This window comes from Otolemur garnettii, unplaced genomic scaffold (assembly GCF_000181295.1).
Source record: "Otolemur garnettii isolate 467f Iridium unplaced genomic scaffold, OtoGar3 scaffold00291, whole genome shotgun sequence".
Classification (NCBI taxonomy): domain Eukaryota; kingdom Metazoa; phylum Chordata; class Mammalia; order Primates; family Galagidae; genus Otolemur; species Otolemur garnettii.
Window position 1 is genome coordinate 144,027 of NW_003852686.1, and position 10,717 is coordinate 154,743.

A 10,717-nucleotide genomic window follows, 5' to 3' on the forward strand; every position below is an offset into this window, starting at 1 on the left:
AGACCCACTGTCCCCTTGCTTGGTGTTCTGGGAGGCTGGCAGGGCTTCAGTGCCAGGAGACTGGAGGGCAGGAAGGGACACAGATCAGGCCAGCTCTCCTGCCAGCGTCCTGATCACTGGGCAGTGGTGGCAGTAGCTGCAGCTCTCTATAGGAGCCCCAGACCCTGCTGGTCAGACTTCTCCTGCCCCATGGGCCTGGCCAGGCTTGGTAACTGTGCTTTCCCCTTATCCCTCCAAGCCCAGGGGGCAGTGGTTTCCTGCTGCTATCAGTTTTGGGGTGACTTGTGGTCCCTGTCATCTCCTGAAGCCTCACCCTGCCTTCATCCACCGTCCTCTTCATAGACTCTCCCTGTTGGCTCCTTTGGGCATGTTGTTTGGTGGATGCTGGTGGCTATGTGTTGGCCATGGCCACTGCCTGTCTTTTGAATACATGTCTGGAGAGGCCTGGAGGGGGCAGGCCCCACCCTCAGGATACCCCTCCCCCACCCCTGGCACTCTGCCATCATTGCTTAAGGCTTGTTGGCCCTTCATTATTACATCTTCTTCAGATTCTCCCCCTGAGGAGTGTCCAGGGCATGCTGGGGGGCAGTGAGGCTGCTACAGGAAAGGGCATGCGGAGACCAGCCTATCTCCTTGCACACCTGCACCCTGCAGGAAAGCTGAGCATCAGGTGCTTCTGGCCTTTTCACCCTGATCCTGGACCAGGATGACACAGCTGATGGGAGTCAGAGATATTGGGTTCCCCACTGGCCTTAGGCCAGCCCTAGACCCTTAGGGGTCTCCCCTGTGCACTGCCTGCCCTCATTGCTTTGGGTTCTTTCCTGAGAATATTGTCCCGCCTTTGGCAGGTGAAGGGCCTGCCCAGACTGGGACAGGAATGTCTGAGTGTGGCCTCCTCCCTAGGACGCTGTCCTCTCTGCTCTGCCCACATAGAACTTTCTCTCTGAAAACCCCTGCACCTACAGTTCTCTAAACTCAGGTGTCTGTCATAATAATTAAAATGCGTGGGACCTCACTGCCCATCCTCCCCCCCCCCCAGTCCCAGCTCCCTGAATAGAAGGCTTTCTTATCTGTCTCTGTAGTCAAGGCACCTGGTACCCAGCACCAGCATGGAACTTTCATTCCTCAAATATTTATAGGTGTGTAAATGTTTGTTGATCTGATTTGATATAAAGTGATTGCTCTAAAGTTGTGGCTCTCAAACAGGCGGTTTGACAAAGCCTGGAGATGTTTTTTCTTGTTCTAGCTCAGGGGTGCTGCTAGCCTCCAGGAGGTCAGGCCAAGGGTCAGTCAACATCCTAAAGTGTTTGGGACACCACCAGAGCCATCAGCCTAGGGTGACCAGATGTCCCACTTTTTAACAATTTGTCCTGTGTCCCATGACGTTTTAAAAAAGTCCCAATTTATGGAAAGAATGCACCAACGGGCGGGAGAACAGGAAGGGAATATATGGTTTTCAGCTGCCATGTGGCTATTTCACCAGAATATGAGTTTTATGTTATTTTTGTTAATTTTATAATGTTAAACTGTAATAATAACAAATAATTGTTGAGAAGTGATTATTGAGAACTGCTTATCAAAGTTTGCATTGTTGTCAGGCCCAGCCCTGCCCCATCCCCTGCCCCGCCACCATCCTGCCCCGCCCTGGCCATGTTGTCCTGCTTAACAAATGTTAAAATCTGGTCACCCTACATCAGCCTCAACTGTCAGTTGTGCTGAGGTGTGAGACTCACTTGAGGATGACCTGATGGCCACAGCTCAAATGCTGAAAACCATGGCTGTGACCTCCCCCAAACCCAGGTTGAGCTCTGACCTCAGCCCCAAACTGAGCACTCACTATGGTCAGTCTGGACTTTGACCCCGATCACCAAACAAGCCCTGATTGTGGTCACACACTGATTCATACCCTGGCCACTCACTGAGCCCTGGTCCTGGTGACACTCTGACCCCTGTCCCCTCTCATTCATGCTTTAGGCATACACTGAATGCAGACTCTGAGCCTAAACTGAGCTGGATCCTCTGGCATCCCACCTTCTAGAAAGATCTGTCACAAATGGGCATGACTCCCTGCAGTCTCCTCCATGCGGTGGAGCTGGCCAAGGTGTGGCTTCACCTGGCTCACCCTTAGCCTCATTCCTGTGCTCTGCTACTCACCTCCTGGGCTCCAGATTTTCCTGTTTTTGCTTGGTCTGTCCCCAGACTGCCATGCCCAAACCAGTCAGGTCCTCTGTGGAGCCTGCCCCTTCACATAGTGCGAGTGTTGCCCTGATCCTTGCCAGGATGCCAGCTGGGGTCTCTTGGGAGCAGGCCCACCTGGTGGAGAGCCCCACTGCCACCTTCTGGGGTGGCACATGCTCCCACGCTGGAACACACAGCACTCCCGTGTGAATGGTACGGTTCACGCAGATGTAGTCTTTGAAAGTAAAGATAGCATCTTAGTTGCCGAAACACAACTGATTTCTGTTTATACCACTATGCCTCTTTGTCTTTGGAAAAATGCACTCACAGGTCAGGAAGGTGACCCTTTGGTGGTCAGAGTGCCAGGCCCTCATTTGGGGTTCTAAAAACTAAGGGCATGACTTGCAAGCTGTGTGCATGTGACATGTGTGAGGGTGCATTTGTGCAATCTAGGTGATGTGTGAATGGGGGGCTATATGTGGGCGAACATGTGTGGGTGGGTGTGGGTCATGGGGAGGGGCACGAAGTTCCTCAAGGACCCTCTAGGCAACTGGCAGGGCAGGCTGGGCACTCAGAGTCTGCTCCCCCAGGCCTCGTAGCTGAGCAGCTATACCAGCACCATCCCAGGATCCAGTCCCCATCTCTAACTCCTCGAGGGCGCCACATGACCAAGAAGATGTCTCTTCCTGCTTCTCACAGAAGTGTCCCCATGGGCCCTGCCTCACACCTGTTTCCTCCAGTCTCAGCATCAAGGTGGCAATGGGCACCATCCCTGTCCCTGCCCTTTGCCTCCAGTGGCTCCCTCCCAGAGCTGTCCCTGCCCCTCAGCCCTTTCTGCCCATGCTTACTCCTTCCTCCTGGAATCTGTGGAGGATCCCCCAGACTCACTCAGGACAGCTTCCTTCTCTGCCAGCTGGGCAAGGGTTGCAGAAGCACCCTCTGTCAGGGAGCTGAAGCCTCCTGTTACCTCAATACCTGCTGGAGTAAGGTAACTTCCCTCACCTGAGGCTTCCAGACCTCAAGTGAGGGGCACTGCCAGGGTTCAGGCCTGTCTCGAGGCACAGGGCTGCAGGAAGAGGATAGCATGAATGGGGTACAGTCCAGGGCTTATGAGAGGACAGAGAGGGCAATGTGGGTGTGGCCTTGCAAGGATTGGGCTTTATTCAGGGAGTGGGAGTGAGGCCTTCAGAATGACCTTCTAGAAGGCCCTCTGGCTGTGAGTGTAGATGGTAAGGCCAGTCAGGAAGGAGGCTGCTGCTGTGATCCAGTCAGGGCCTGGGGGGCTCCACCCTGTGAATTCAGGGGATTGCCAGGGGAAGGAAGCCCTTAGTGAGACACCAGTGCATCTTCTTCCTTCCCCCCACCCCACCCCCTTTTTTTTTTGCAGTTTTTGGCTGGGGCTGGGTTGAACTCGCCACCTCCCTACTCCTTTGAGCCACAGGCTTTCTTTCCCCCCTTTATGTGCTCTCCCCCACTGCCAGGGTGACAGAAACACTTGCGGGAGCCTCACGCACCTTGGGAGTCGGGCTCCAGCTCCTTGCCAAGACCCACCTCTGCCAGGGCTGTCAGAGTCCTGGGAGGTGCATGTAATCCTGTGTCCACGAGGCGGCGGCAGGGTGGCTGCAGGAATGCAGCCAGCCAATGGGACATGCTGGGTGGGGGGAGGGAACTTCCAGGTCCCAGGAGACCTACGAAGGGCGGTCAGTCCAGAGGTCTCACCATGTGCCTGGCATGATGACTCCATTTCCTCCTCATTCGAAAAAACATCTGACCTGTCCTGCCCAAATTTCTGCTCCCCAGAATCATGTGCAATGAAATAGTTGCTGTTTCAAGCCATTAAGTTTTGGGGGATTTAGTAGGTTGCAGTTGACAGCTGATGGGGTGAGGAGCAGGAGGAGGTCAAAAACAAAGAGCAGGGAGGAGGCAGCTGCAAGCTCGGAAGTGTGGCCTGGGGAGGACAGGTGGAGGGAGGCAAAGAGGTCAGATATTCTGTGGGTTTTGAGAGTAGGTGTGGGTATTAGGGGCTGAGGGCATTAAGGGTGATTGGTTGTTACCAGCCTGAGGGAATGGACGTTGAGTCACCATTTACTGCAATGGGGGTGGGAGGGTACCAGGGTGGGAGCTCCAGTGTGCAGGTACGGAAGGATGCTGTGTCACAGAGTAGCGTCTGGATTTCAGGGCAGGGATCCTGACAGATTTGACTTTGGAAGTAGTATCTAAAGGCACAATGCTGGAGGATCACCCAGGGAGTGGTGACAGAAAAGAGGGCTGGAGTGAACCTGGCCGGGAAAGAATCAGCAAGAGAGGAGGGGGACCAAGGGTGAGGGGTCCAGGCACCAAGAGAAGACTGGAATAAGGAGGTGAGAGCTAGCAAACTCTGTGTTGGTCTCTCATGGCTGTTGTACCGTAAACCTGGTGGCCTAAAGCAATAGACTTCTTACCTCATAGTTCTGGGGGTCACAAGTCTGCAATTAATCTAAAGGGACTCAAATCCAGGTGCCTGTGGGGCTAGTTCCTGTTGCCCCAGGAGATGGGTAACCTGCTTCCCTGCCTTTCCAGCTTCTCCAAGCCACCTGTGCGGTCTGTGGCCATTACTGTCTTCAGAGTCTCTTTGCGGTGTTTCCTTGTACCCTGCTTTCACCATGGCATTGGCTTCTTACACTTGACCATTTAAGGCCCCTGGTGAGTGCAGCCCACCCTCTATACCCATGGGCTCTGCATCCATGGGTCAACCAACCACAGATGGAAAAATGTTAAAAATAAATTGCATCTGTAGGGAACGTGCACAGACTTTCCTCTGGTCCTTATAGGGGCACTGCCACTGTTCATGCAGTGTGCCCATTGCTCGGGTAGGGCTTGCGGGAGTGATAGGAAAATGCCACACGATTTTACATCAGGGACTCCCGGATTCTCAAATTGGTGTCTTAGAGGTCCTGGAGCCCAATCTAATGGATACCAAGGAGGTTCGGCCCACCCAAATAAACAGAATCTTCTCCTATCTCACAAACCTTACTCCCAACGGCAAAGTCCCTTTTCCCTCTTAACATTCTCGGTTCCGGGGATTAGGATTAGGCTGCCGACATCCTGGGGGCCCCTATTCAGCCGGTCTCCGACCCGCCGCAATTCCCGGGGAGCCCCAGTCCCGCGGGCTCGAAAGTTGTGAATTGCATCCTGTCAATCACCCGAAAGAGGTACACACCTGTCAATCACCCGAGTGGGGTATACACCGGCTTTAGCTAAGCGGGCTCAGGGGGGTGAACACTGACCCTTGGCGGTCTCTCCCTTCCCCCTTAGGTACTACCCCCGGCAGAGGCCGTCCCGGGCTGGGGGCCCTAAACCCAAGGTTGCCCTCCACACTGGCGCTCCCCTGAGGCCACAGACCTCCAACGCCTCCTGCACCGGCTTTTTACTAGTCAAACCGAGACTCTATCGCCTTATCCCCATTCTACAGATGGAGAGAGCAGAGCTCTGAACGCCCCGGATAGAGGCCATATGCCTCCTCCCGGTCCTCCTGCACTCGATCCCCACAGGGTCTCCAGCCAGCCGGCTCCAGCCCCCAAACGCCACCGAGACGCCGAGTCCTCCAGCCCGCCTAGAGCGTCCCGGAAGCGAGCGGGAGAGGCGCTGACCAGAGCGGCCGGCACTTCCGGCCGGCGGCGGCGCTCGGGGTCCGAAGGGTGAGTGGGGCCCGCGGTAATCGAGCCGGGCGGACGCGGATGCGGGCGCTCGTGGGGGCCGCGGACGGGGCAGGTCCTGGGCAGCAGTGCCCCCTCTGCTCCGAGCTGCAGGCCCAAGCCCCGCCGAGGACCCGGGTGGGTCCAGCCCCACGCCCCTCTCTGGACCTTCCCCACTGCAGTGCCTGGCTTTGACTCCCCAGCCCAGACCCGTCTCGGGCTTCCATTTTCTGGGAGGGTTGGTCCTAAGGCACCCTTGCCCCTGGAAGAAACTAGACGGAGACTTGGCGTGTTTTTTGAGGTCCGTTTTTGTTCTTGCCCCAAACTCAAGTTTCTACCCCGCAAACATGGTCCCTGGGATAGTAACTTTAAAAACAAGGGTGTCCACTGTATCCCTGAAAGGGCTGCGTGCTGGAGTTGCCCTCCACGGAGAAAGGACTTGAGACTGTGGGTCCCGCTGTCCCCTCCATAAACGCTCCTGCGCTCTTCTCGAGGAATGCGCACCCCGATGCTGCCGCCTCCATCCTTCTCTCCCCGAAGACTCAATCTATCTCTTGCCCCACTCTCCAGGATCCTTCTTGCTTTGAGTATTTTTAATTGTCCGCCTAATTATTTTTAATTGCGCTGAAAAGGTGGTTGCTTCCAGTCTTATCTGTTTCTCTCAGCCTGTTCTAAGGCATGAGAACAGGTCTGACTGGGCGAGGGCCTCCTCCTCTTCTGCCCCAATTCTGTCCCCTTAGTTCGCCCTGTTTTTGTCTGAGCCTTTGGCACAGCACAATAATTTCGTTCCGTGTTTAGGTGGTCCCAGGGTATCAGTGCTTCTTTTAAAGGCACAGGCCAGAACCCCCTTAATTTCTCCATGTTTACCTTTTGTTTAAGAAATTTTTTTCAGAAAAAAAGCATACCTGAGTTTTATTTTTGAGGGAAGTTTTTTGGGTTTGCAAGCAGGACAACAGTGGGTTTAGCTACCGTTAGTCTTCATGCCACACTTCCGTGTCACACACCAAGAAATAACTGTAGTAACTCCATTTCTGGTGCGGAGCTCCCCTCAGGAAGTTTTCTAGGCATCCAGTCCTGAGACAGCCCCTCACAAGTTACTGTGGGATTCCATATTTCCCTAGTGTTTTTTTTTTTTTTGTCTGTTTTTTGTTTTTGTTTTTGTTTTTTTTTTTGCTGTGGTTTTATATTAAAACTCTTGAGGATGGATTCTGGCCTTGATTTCCTACCTGGTCCTCGGAGTGAGATGTGTATATCACACTATGTACATGCTGTGCCAGGCAGCTCACATACGTGGGTCATTGTGAAAGTTTTGAGATACTCAGAGATCAAGAAATGTAAAATCCTCATGGATGGCAATAAATGAAGCCCTCCCAGCAACACCAATAAGACAAGCAAGTTGAAATTTGCACAAGTAACTTAGAAAGGAAGCTGTTGACTATTTCTAGGGCAAGCAAAACAATGGACCATAACACAGTATATCTAAAAACTCTCATAGTGATTCATGTACCACACAGTCACTATTGGTAAATAGAAAGTAAGATCTTAGGGGACCAGCACCTACATTTTGCAGATGAAACTGATTCAGAAAGGGGGAAGGACCCGCTCAGAGCTGGCTGGTAATAAGCTTAGAATTTGACTTTGGAGCACTCTGATTTTTGAATAAGCTTCTTGTTTCTCTTGAGTTGTGATCTGAAAGAGCCATGTTTTTATGTCCCACAGGTAAGTAGCCCTCTGGCCTCACTGACTGCGTGAAGTTGAAAGAAACAGCCAAGAGAAGGGTTCAGGAGGGAGGGCCGTGGATGGGAGCTTGGAGGCTGTGAGTACCGCCTGCTTGTTCTTCCCTGGGCTGTGACTGAGGGCATGGAGTGTGCTGGTGCCGTGCCTGGTGGTCTGTGTCCCTCCAGATGAGAACAGTGGAGAAAGCATGAGGTAAGGTCATGAAGGGAGCTCGTGGGAAGTGCAGGATTGTCTGTAGCAGAGCTGTAGGCTGCTCAGTATCCTCTCTAGTTCTCACAGTTTAGAGGGCGTCAGGGTCTTACCAGGTGATACATGTGGCCTGAGATTCCACAGGCTGCCCTGGACTAGTGAGGGTGTCAGGCTGCCAGTGCAGAGAGAGATGTGGCGTGTTTGATGAAACTGTCATAAAAGCATAGGGTTGTTCTGCTGGCAGGGACTCTGATGACCCAGATTCTTTTGATGTGGATAAAGGATTAAAAACTCGAGCAGAAAGATGCATTTAATTAGAGCCATGGATCTGATGTATAAGCACTTTCTTTGTATCATCTCACTAACTTTGATCAATGATATGTGTATAAACATAAAAGCAAAGTTTATTACTGAAAAAAATAGATACTGATTCAGGAAAAATAGTTAGCTCCTGGTGGGCTGTAAGATGGTTCTGGTCCTTGGCTTCCGGCATGAACTAGTAATGTCATAAAGCATCCTGAATTAGCAAATACTTGGAAGGCCCTTGCTGGACTGGCCCTTTCCTGTGACTTCGATGTGTCTGAGTGACACACACGTGGTATGAGAGCGTGCATGTGTCCAGCAGTGTCTGTGCTCTTGCCTTGGTTGGAGAGACCAGGTGGACAGTAGGGCCTAGGGTTTCAAGACCAGCAAGCTCTGAGCTTGAGGTGCGAGATGCCTTCGAACAGTCATGTGCTGTCCACTTACTGCAGCTCCCAGAGACCCCTAAGCACATGCGGGCATGGGGGTCATGTGGTAGTTGCCAACTTTGGCAGCACTTCCCAGCTCTTGGAGAAGTTTGAGGTTCCAGAGAAAGTTGTAAGGCCGAGTTTTCTGGAGGCAGTTTGTGGCCTTTTGGAGAGAGGATGTAGGGCTCCTGCTTCTGTGGGGTTGAGGGGCATTGTTTCCAAAGAGGTCCGAATGGTCTTGAGCAACTCCTGCTCCCTGCACCCTTCTGCCCTTTACCTCAGCTGTTTTTAGAAGGAGTGGTTGTCACAAAAAACTCAGTCTGGGCAGCTGGGAGGTTTGCTCTGGGCCAGCCTGGTGTTGCTGGCTTCCTGGCTTCACTCAATAGCCTCTCCTTAGCATTGTCCCCCAGGAAAGGCCAGGTGCCTCTTAAGAGAGACTTTTAGTTTTTAGCCATAGTGAGTGACTCCAGGCTTGCCAGGTAGAAGCTGGGAAGAGCTAGTATGAGTAGCACGTCAGCATGCTGGCCTGGCAGCTCCCTTGGGACAGCCTCTTCTCCCGAACGCCTGTGTTGGTGTGTCTGGAGTGACATAGAAGCACTCAGGGATGTCATGGGCGCTCTCTGTCACGTTCTTTTCTCTCCCCCTTTGCTTTTCAGTTCCTGAAGTGCTGTGCCTGGGAGGCACGGTTGTGGACCCTGGAGAAGGGCTCCCGTAGCTTATTGCACCAAGTCCTCGATTAACACGAAGCCTGGCCAGTGTGAGGGAGCTGCTGCCACAGTGCCCGTGGAGAAGACTGGAGGTCCAGCCATGTAGAGCAGTCCAGGGCAGGTTGATGGTCACTTTCGCTGCAGAGAGGACCAGCAGCCAACCTCAGAGCCAAGGCCTGAGTGTGCTGAGGCCTGGAAGATGCTGGAAAGCTGAGGCTGGTGTTGCTGCAAGTGGAGAGGGGAGCCTGGGAGGGATTGGGACACACAGCCAGGCTCAGAGGCACCAGAGAGGAGCTGGAGAGGGAAGGGGCCTGCGGACCCCAGGACTAGCCACTCCTCATGGCCTCCACTCAGGCTGCTGGGAAGAGCAGGGGTGAGAAGCGGAAGAGGGTGGTTCTAACCTTGAAGGAGAAGATCGATATCTGCACGCGCCTGGAGAAGGGGGAGAGCCGAAAGGCGTTGATGCAGGAATACAACGTGGGCATGTCCACGCTTTACGACATCAAGGCCCATAAGGCCCAGCTGCTCAGGTTCTTTGCCAACTCGGACTCCAACAAAACGCTGGAGCAGCGGCGCACACTGCACACGCCCAAGCTGGAGCATCTGGACCGTGTGCTATATGAGTGGTTCCTGGGCAAGCGCTCCGAGGGTGTTCCCGTGTCAGGCCCCATGCTCATTGAGAAGGCCAAGGACTTCTATGAGCAGATGCAGCTCACTGAGCCCTGTGTCTTCTCTGGAGGGTGGCTTTGGCGCTTCAAGGCCAGACATGGGATTAAGAAGCTGGATGCGTCCAGTGAGAAGCAGGTGGTTGACCACCAGGCCGCCGAGCAGTTCTGTAGGTTTTTCAGGAGCTTGATGGCTGAGCATGGCCTGTCCCCTGAGCAGGTGTACAGTGCTGATGAGACCGGCCTGTTCTGGCGCTGCCTGCCCAAGCCCAGCCCCGAAGGTGGGGCAGTGCCCAGTCTCAGACACAGCAAGGACAGGCTGGCTGTCCTGATGTGTGCCAATGCTGCGGGCTCCCACAGAATCAAGCCCTTGGCCATTGGGAAGTGTAGTGGCCCTAGGGCTTTCAGAGGCATCCAGCACCTGCCTGTTGCTTATAAAGCCCAAGGGAATGCCTGGGTGGACAAGGAGATTTTTTCTGATTGGTTCCATCATATCTTCGTTCCTTCGGTGAGAGAGCACTTCAGAGCCATAGGTCTGCCTGAAGACAGCAAGGCCCTTCTCCTGCTGGACAACTCCCGGGCCCACCCGCAGGAATCTGAGTTGGTTTCTGATAACATTTTCACCATCTTCCTGCCTGCCAGCGTCACCTCATTAGTGCACCCCATGGAGCAGGGCATCCGGAGGGACTTCATGAGGAATTTCATCAACCCTCCTGTCACTCTCCAGGGCTTCCACACGCGCTGCAGCGTGAATGATGCAATATTCAACGTGGCCTGCGCCTGGAGCTCCGTGCCTGGCCACATCTTCAGACGAGCCTGGAGGAAGCTGTGGCCTGCGG